At 41.5% G+C, this 10,031-nt stretch overlaps 1 pseudogene; it reads left to right on the top strand.

Moving 5' to 3' along the window:
- Positions 1-1,593: 1,593 nt before the first annotated feature.
- Positions 1,594-2,283, top strand: LOC142458104 (small ribosomal subunit protein eS8 pseudogene; annotated as a pseudogene).
- The last annotated feature ends 7,748 nt before the right edge of the window (positions 2,284-10,031 follow it).

The following is a 10,031-nucleotide window of genomic DNA, read 5'->3' as shown; positions in this document are numbered from 1 at the left end:
GCGGCTGGTAAATGAGTGTGGTTGCTCACGGGAAAAGTCACATCTAACTTATATTCAGATGCAAGACGAAGGAGCCCATTCTCACAACTTCTAACTTAACACGGCTGGAGATGAAAGCCAATTCATTCACCTAAGAGAAGGAAAACATAACATTAAAAATTGTATAACTCCTCTGACACCTGGACAATACTTCATGATGCTGAGTGCATTATCATGACATGTACCTCAGCAAAGCAACCTCATTAATCCCTTGGAAATGTCCTTTCTTATTTTCCCAAGAACTTCGCTCACTTTGGAGTAGCAGATGGTAAATGTTTAGCCTTAAAGTTCCTTTTCCTCAGATCTGTATCTCTAAAATTTTGCATAGTCCATGAGACTTGTTCTTCTGCACTACTGTATAACCTTCAAAGAACCATCTGCCCATTCTTTTTTTATCACAAAATTTAAAAGGATGCATAAGTCATTTCACAATATCTACAACAGTGTCCCTATAACTTTTTCTCTCATCCACTCTTAATAAGTAGCTGAGCTCTTTAATTGTCAATATATTATTGTGTTTAGCAATAACACGAGCAAAAGAGAATGTATGGGTTGTTGTGTTAGTCCAGGTATACTAGAGAAACAAACTCATAAACATGCCTATGTGTAAAAGAAAGAGTTCTATATACAAGAGCAGTTGAATATTAAGAAAACATCCCAGCCCAATCCAGAGCAAGTCCATAAATCCGATATTAGCCCATATGTCCGATACCAAGCTACAAAGTCCTCTTGGTTGACAAGAACGCCTTCCAAAACCAGGCGCTTTGCCTCCAACCACCTTCCAGGCCAGTAGGAGCTCCTGCTGGATACAGTGCACTGCCTGCGACCACCTTCGAAGCTGGCAAAAATTCCTGCCAGCCCAGCCCAGCCCACCTCCAGGAACCCCTTCACCTGACACATGAAGCAAGTCATGCTGGGTTCCCTGCCCCCACCACGTCCTCAGCTGGCAGGTGCACCACCAGGGTGCCTTGTCCACCCATTATCTTCCTTTGAAATGGTTTTCTTTACTTTCACTTCCTTTGGTTTTCACTTTATTTTTTTAATCTCTATCTTCTTTGTTCCCTTCTCTTCTGTTTAATTTTTTTCTCTTTCTTGGGATTTTTCCTCTTTATGTTGTCCCCCTGCCCTCTTTTAGATTTTTTCTACACTATTTTTTCATTTCCTTGATTTTTTATTTATTTCTTCTTATTTATTTGCTGTTTTATTTTATATTGTTTTTCTAGCAATTTTGCCCCCAATGAAAGAAGATACACAATCATTTAAACAATGCTTACTGACACGGGCACCTCTTGCCGCCCATAAAATAGGTGAGGGCCAACACCGATTGCTCCACCCACCTGATAGAGATGAAGAACTGTACACACACAGACTTCAATACTGCATCAGGGCCACAAAGAGACAGGTGGGGAACACTTAAGTACAGTCAACATAGTGACCATCCCTATTAACTGGATATATACAAACAAAATAAAACAAATACACTTTTTATCTTTATCCTTGGAAAAACACACCAACGGAGCGATGGGTGAGTTTCTCTTAGGGCTGCGGCCATGACACAGGGGCATCTCTCGGGACAACTGGCACAAGCGCCGCAAGACCGGGGGCAAGAGGAAGCCCAGCCACAAGAAGCGGAAGTATGAGCTGGGGCGCCCGGCTGCCAACACTAAGATCGGCCCCCGCCGCATCCACACGGTTCGTGTGAGAGGAGGCAACAAGAAGTACAGGGCCCTGAGGCTGGACGTGGGGAACTTCTCCGGGGGCTCCGAGTGTTGTACCCGCAAAACCAGAATCATTGATGCTGTCTACAACGCATCCAACAATGAGTTGGTCCGAACCAAGACGCTGGTGAAGAACTGCATCGTGCTCGTTGACAGCAAACCGTACCGACAGTGGTACGAGTCCCACTATGCACTGCCCCTGGGCCGGAAAAAGGGGGCTAAGCTGACTCCTGAAGAGGAAGAGATACTAAATAAGAAGCAGTCAAAGAAAATTCAGAAGAAATACGATGAACGGAAAAAGAACGCAAAAATCAGCAGTCTTCTGGAGGAGCAGTTCCAGCAGGTCAAGCTTCTCGCCTGTATTGCTTCAAGGCCAGGCCAGTGTGGCCGAGCAGACGGCTATGTGCTAGAGGGGAAGGAGCTGGAGTTTTATCTGAGGAAAATCAAAGCTCGAAAAGGGAAATAGATCTTCCCATCCTAGCACATGTATTAAAGGTGTTTATTCTAAAAAAAAAAAAAAGAAAAACACACCAACATGCAGTCACCAATCAAATACCAATGCAACACCAACACAATATTTCAGAGACAACAGACAGCCTCAGTTCATGTATAGAAATGAAACCGTAGCTCAAACAAAGCACAGACATTCATAGATACAAAATCTGCAGGAAGAAATGTTATTCAAACTACCTGACAAGGAATTCAAGAGAATTCTATGTAGGTACTTCTAATGGAGTAACAGAAAAGTCAAGGGGACAGCACCGGAGACACAGTGTGGGAATTGCACCTGACCTGATCCCACCACACCGAGGCAAAGCACTGGGTGAGTGCAGTGGAACAGCAAGGGAATGGAGTGGCAAGGTCCCCAGGGAATGCTGAAAGTGGACTTTGGGGCCACGGCATGGTGCCCCAACAGACTGAATTGGAAAACACTCCTAAGGGGTAATAAACGATCCTTGACCTAACAACAAGCTTTTCTTTTGTGAAGTGTTTTGTTTTGTTCTTTGTCAGTGGTTTGTTTTTGTTGTTTTGTTGTCTGGTTGTATACTGTTGCTTTGTTTTCCTCTGTCTTGTTTTCGTGCATGTTAGTGTCTCCACAGGTCTGTCTGAATAGGACAGGCTGGATGAACTATCTGGAGGAAAAACAACTGGACCAACAGTTCCGGGGGGACTTGGGGTGGGTGGGGTAGGGGGGTAAGGAAGTGGTGTTAACAAACACAGGGACAAGGGAACAACATGGGACCCAAAATGGTAGTGAGGGGGGAGTGGCAGGCCTGGTGGGGAATGATCAAGGGTAAGGTTGTGTAGAGAAGAGGTATAGCTGTAGCCCAGGTGGGGACGGAGCATGGTAGTAGGGCAGGAGGAAGGTCTAGGGAGATGGAGGAAAGAGCTAGGAGTCAAGGGGCATTTATGGAGGTCTAGACAAAGACATGTACAAGCAAATATATATATGAGGATGGAGAAATAGATCTATGTGTCTATATTTATAGGTTGAGTATTAAGGTGGCGGAAGGACCTTGGGCCTCTACTCAAACACTCCCTCAATGCATGAATACTTTCTTTTATTAAATTGGAACTCTATGATGCTCACTCCCCCGACACAACTGCTGAAGCCAAAGTGGGTGAACAAGTAAATGTGGTGAAGAAAGCTGATGGTGCCCAGCTATCAAGAGAGATAGTGACTGGGGTCTTAAAGACTTGAAGATAAACAAGCGGCCATCTAGCTGAGAAGCAACAAAGCCCACATGGAAGAACACACCAACCTGTGTGAACGCGTGGTCCCAAAGGGATCAGTTATCAGGCATCAAAGAACAAAAAATCATATCATTGGCTGCACACCTCCATGATACGATCGCCGAAGACAAATGGGTGCATAAGCAAATGTCGCAAAGAGAGCTGTTGGTGCCCAGCTATCGAAAGAGATAGTGTCTGGGGTCTTAAAGGCTTGAAGGTGAACAAGTGGCCATCTAGCTCAGAAGCAATAAAGCCCACATGGAAGAAGCACACCAGCCTGTGTGATCACGAGGTGCCAAGGGGACCAGGTATAAGGCATCATGCAAAAAAAGAGAATATATATGTGTATATATATATGTGTGTGTGTGTGTGTGTGTGTGTGTGTGTATCTATATATGAAGGGGGAAGTGCAGATTGGAGACCCAAGGCCCAAGTGTCGGCCAATGGAGATCCCCTCATAGAGGGGTTTAGGAGAGGAGATGGGTCAGTCAGGGTGCGATGTAGTACCGATGAAGAACACAGCTTTCCCTCAGATCCTGGATGCTTCCTCCCCCCAACTACCATGATCCGAATTCTACCTTGCAGGACTGGATAGGACAGAGGTTGTACACTGGTGCATATGGGAGCTGGAGGCACAGGGAATCCAGGGTGGACGATACCTTCAGGACCAGGGGTGTGAGGGGCGATGCTGGGAGAGTGGAGGGTGAGTGGGTTGGAAAGGAGGAACTGATTACAAGGATCCACATGTGACCTCCTCCCTGGGCGATGGACGGCAGAGAAGGGGGGGAAGGGAGACTCCGGATAGGACAAGATATGACAAAATAACAATCTATAAATTATCAAGGGCTCATGAGGGAGGGGAGAGCAGGGAAGGAGGAAAAAAAAGAGGACCTGGTGCAAAGGGCTTAAGTGGAGAGCAAATGCTTTGAAAATGATTAGGGCAAAGAATGTACAGATGTGCTTTATACAATTGATGTATGTATATGTCTGGATTGTGATAAGAGTTGTATGAGCCCCTAATGTAAAAAAAGAAAAAAGAAAGAAAAAACTCTGAACAAAAATAATGCAATTCGCTTAGAAGAAAAAAAAGACAAGCCTTCTAAGAAATACTAAAGCAAATTCATCAGAGAAGCAACATTAGTAGTCAACCACCTGAAATTAACACAAATTACAACAGCACCAAGAAATAAAATAAGATACAGGAGTATTTAAAGTAAGTTAAACTTACGAGATTGAAAATAGGCAAACAGACACATCAATTTGTAAACAGAAACCACTACAAGCAAAAAAAAAAAAAATAGAGAGGAAGTGAAGATCATTTCCTTCCCAATGGAGAGAAAGTTGAGATCATTTCAAGATATAATGGACGATTTAAAGTTGGAAGAAACATTATGAATTTAAGGGTACCTTCAGAGAAAATTAACAAACCTTCTCATCAAGATAAGAGGAAAATCATAAAGATTATAAATACTAAAACAAGAGCAGTGAAGGAAATAATAAGAAATTTTTTTAAAAATCCCCCTGCATAAGGGTTGTGGGGAGGAGACAAACGAGACAGGGTGCATTGTAGCAACAATGAAACATACAACTTTTCTCTAGTTCCTAAATGCTTCATCCCCACCCACTATCATGATCCCAATTCTACCTTACAAAACGGTGGGATTGGAGGATGTACATTGGTACATATTGGAACTGGAAACACAGGGAATCCAGAACAGATGAACCCCTCAGGACAAGTGGTGAGAGTGGCGATACCAGGAGGGTGGAGGGAAGGTGAGGGAGAAAGGGGGAACAGATTACAAGGATCTACCTATAACCTCCTCCTTGGGGGATGGACAGCAGAGAAGAGGGTGAAGGAAGACATCAGATGGTGTAAGATATGACAAAATAATAATACTTTATAAATTATCAAGGGTTCATGAGGGAGGAGGGAGGGGGGAAATGAGGAGCTGATACCAAGGGCTCAAGTAGAAAGCAAATGTTTTGAGAATGATGATGGCAACATATGTACAAATGTGCTTGACACGATGGTTGGATGGATGGATGGATGGATTGTGATAAGATTGTACGAGCCCCCAATGAAATGATTTAATAAAAGAAAATCCATAAACAAAATGAACTCAGCATTGAAAATTAAGATGAACAAGGAAATTGGCATCACCACATATGCAGAGGGGGAAAAATGACAGCAGTAAATTTTTAACTCACTAACCCGCTGCCATCAAGTTAATTCCAACTCAAAACAATCCTGTAGTTTAGGGTGGAACTTCCCTGTTGGTTTCTAAGACTGTGACTATACGGGTGCAGAAAGCCTCCTCTCTCTCCCAAGAAGTAACTGGGGATTTTGAACAGCAAACCTTTTGGTGAGCAGCCCAACATATTACCACTATGCTACCAGGGCTCCTAATAAATTTATACATATTGATAATTATAATGCAAGTTAATGAATTCAATGCACTCATCAAGAGACAGCATAACAAAATTAGTAAGAAAATAGGACCTGGTCGCTCCCTGTGAGGCACGCTTGCTGAAAAGACACATGTAGGTATGCTAGAGGCCTGGAGCTGAAGGAGCCACATGGAGAACCCTGCCAGCCAAAAAAAAAGAAAGAAAGAAAATAGGACACATTAATATGCTATCTGCAGAGAAATACCTTAGACATAGAAACATAAACAGAATAGAGAGATGGAGGATATGGCCTCCTGAGGTGGTTAGTTTATTGTGCCAACCTGGCTGATAAACACATGCAGGATTAATTGAAAGGTGGAGAGATAAATGGCTCGGCGAGCCTTGCCTTTTTTGTCTCTTGTTCTTTGATCATCAGACCAGTATGCAGCTGCCTTGCTTGCTCTGTGTCTCAATTTGCAGCTACACTACCTGTGGGACACCTAACCTGTGAACTGTGTCACTGTAATTTGAGGTTCCTTCAAGACCTGCTTCGGCACACCATTGGAATTTACATCTCTTGAGCTGGGGACTGTCAGACCCTGTCATCTGGCTGACTATTGGTGACCTGACTTGCTGTTGGCTGCCTGTGCATGGATAGCCTGAATTGTTCTACAGAGGACTACCTGGCGGCCCCCAAGACTTGAAGGACTCCCAGTGTCTCACAACTTTCTCACGGGAGTGAGTTGTACTGAGCCATTTGTAATGCTTTATAATTTAACTGTTTATTTATTGTGTTATATATCTATCTATCTGTATGTATATATATATAATTATTAGCAATCTGGTTTTGTCTCTCTAGAGAACCCTGTCTAACACACCTCCAGATAAAAAGCACAAGAAGATCTCCTCAGTATCAAAAAAAAGTTTCCAACAGGAAAGATAACCTACACTGGATGAAAGCAAGAAAAATCAACTTAAAAGCTAAGTAGACCAAAGTGTCTTAAAGTGGGAGGGCAGAAACATGTGCTGACATGCTCCAATTTAATATGGACCATCAGCAAGAGCCACTTCTGTGCACCCCACTCCTTGGCACAGCTCAACTTCTAAGCCCTTAAGGCAACTCAACTGAGCTGACCTGTGGGGACCCCGCATGAATAGCCAGCTGTGTGCGATGCTTGGTGCAGACATCCTCAGTACCCAAGCTTCACTTTCTGCCATCTTTTTCTTCATCCTTATTTCCTGCTTTTTCCCAGCAGCTCCGAAACACACATCCTCACCCCTATGCAGCTCATATGGGCACACAATAACACTACCAAAGATTCAGGAATGCTAATACACAAGGCACCTTTATTTTTTAAGTTTTTCATGTTTGTACTGCTAGAGTACTTTTTCTGGTTCTTTCTCTTTCTCTTCTAGTGCCATCCCATGCTCCTGAGAATATGCATTCTCCCCAGGCAAAGAGAGGCAGACTTTTAGATTCAGCACCACCACCACACCCCCCCAAAGCAAAGGCTTTTTAGGATTTTCTGTTTTCTGCTTTTTCTCACTGAGCAGACAAACAGGCCCACATTCATGTTGTCATAACACCTTCAAGACCCACAGCAAAACCACACCCCAGTCTTTTAGGTCCCTCTTTCTTGTCTCCTACTCTTCTATGCATATGTACACTTTTTGTCCTTGTAATTTTCTCTTTTTAGGTCCTTTCCCTTATCTGTTTTTCCTTCCTTTTCTCCTTTCTTCTTAAATTATATTTATTTTTTCAATTTATTTTTGTAGCCATTTATATGTAAGTCTAGTCCTCTAGTCTTGATATTTCCTTAAGCTCGTCTCCTGCACCACCCTTTAACTCTTTCTGCTCTTATTTACTTTTCCCCATGAAGTATATTTCCATAAAGCCTATTTAGTTCCCATAAAATACATTGTATTATCATTTTACAATTATCTTGGCCTATCAAGACTTCCTATTATTATTACTACCATTGCTTTAAATTTATTGTCTCTCTTCTCCATCCCTCCACCCTGACACACACACACACTTTTCCCACATGTATTTGTCTCCATTTCACCACTCTATGATTTCTGACTCCAATTAAACCTTTTCCACATCACTAGGCAGAGCCAACTACATTTACACAATGCAGAAGTTCACATAGTTGAAAAGTAATGCTGAAGAAACAGTAGTAAACCACAGAAAATGTCCCCCCAAAAATCAAGAACACAAACAAACAAAATTTACCCATCCAAAAGAGTACTCTGAAGAGGAGACTCTGCAAGTACCAGGAACAGAGTTCAAAAGAAGGATGTTTAGGTCCTTTCAATATATTTGAGAAACACTCATGATAATTAAGAAAGAAATCAGTAAACTAAAACCCTTAAACCAAAAGGAATCCCAGAAAATTAAAAAATGAGATTACAGAATTAGGCAACATAATAAAAAACTTGAGGAATAGAATGGAATATATGGAAAATCAAATCACTGAGCTCAAAAACAATCACTCTGACCACAATTGATGAGTGAAACAATCCACCAAAAATAGAAGGAATATGTTTTTAAAGCCTAAGAATGGTGTAGGAACTGGTCAAGACAAGCAAACTATGTCTTATCAGGATCCTGAACAAGAAGAAACAAACAAACAAAAATCTACAGAGAAAATACTACAAGAAATTGTAGAAGAAAAATTTCCCTAACATCATAAAGGAGAAGAAAATTACTATTTAGGAAGCGGAGAGAAGCTTAAATAAGACACCAAAAGAAACACATAGCATAGTTAAGCTCTCTAATTATTTTTTTTTAAAGAGTGGACACACATCTGAAGGTAGCTAGATAAAATAGAACAGTTATCTACAAAGGAAGGCCGATAAGGATAAGTCCAAACTTATCAACAGAAATTATGCAGGCACGAAGACAATGGTGTGATATATATATAATTCTGAAAGAAAAAGCCAACCAAGAATCCAGCAAACAGTGTGCCTCAAATATGAGGAAGAAATGAAGGTATTTCTGAAAAGAAAAAAAAACACTAAAGGAATGCTTAAAAACAAGACCAACATTACAAAAATACTAATGGGATCACTATGGGCAGAGAATCAACAACAGCAGACAAGCCTGAGAGCACCAAACAGGAAAACACCAAGCAGAAAGCATTACAATGAAAGCAGTCAAAACAACATAGAACTATAGGAGGAACAAGGGTACTAATAAAACAACCCCAAAAAAGCAAAAGAAGCCGAACTTAAACACAGCAAAATAACAGCAACAAATCCACATGTATCAATAATGAAACTCAATGTCCGTGCACTAAATGCATCGATGAAAAGATAAAGAGTAGCAGACTGCATTAGAAAACAAGACCCGCCTGTGTGGTGCCCACAAGAGGCACACCTTACTTAAACTCAAAGACAAAAACAGGCTAAAAATAAAAAGATGATGAAAAATCTACCAAGCTGTCAGAAAAAGGCGGGAGTGACCAGGAGGGCAAGACTTTGTTTTACCTACTATGGACATACAGTCAGGAGAGATCAGTCCCTGGAGAACGATATCATGTTTGGTAAAGTGATGGGGTGATGAAAAAGATGAAGGCCCTTGACAAGATGGACAGGCACAGTGGCTGCTTCAATGGGTTCAGACATAGGAGAAATCATAAGGATGGTGTTGGACAGTGCAGTGTTTCTGTTGTGCATAGGGTCACTATGGGTAAGAGCCAACTCGATGATACCTATCAACAATAACATAATGAGAGACAATAATGCACACTACATCATGATTAAAGAATCAATACACTGGAAATATATGGCATTAATAAACATATATGCCCCCAATGAAAAACCCAAGAAATATTTTAATCAAATTCTCACCAAGTTGAACACAGAGATAAACAGTAATAGGAGGAGACTTCGACACACCCCTGTCAAGTAAAGTCTGATCATCAGGAAAGAACATCAATAAAGAAATAGACGAGCTAAATAACACAACCAACCAGCTCAACCTCCTAGACATATAAGGAGCATTCCACTTAACAACAAAACAGTATACATTCTTCAGGCCAGCCTCAATTCAAGAATTCAAATTAAAAAATATTGAAATCCTACAAACTATTTTCTCATATCACAAAGTTATAAAACTGAAAATCCACAACAGAAAGAACAGGTACA

The sequence above is a fragment of the Tenrec ecaudatus genome, chromosome 10, assembly GCF_050624435.1.
Source record: "Tenrec ecaudatus isolate mTenEca1 chromosome 10, mTenEca1.hap1, whole genome shotgun sequence".
NCBI classification, from domain to species: Eukaryota; Metazoa; Chordata; class Mammalia; order Afrosoricida; family Tenrecidae; genus Tenrec; species Tenrec ecaudatus.
The sequence above is the reverse complement of the archived record's forward strand: the minus strand, read 5'-3'. Positions and strand labels throughout refer to the sequence as shown.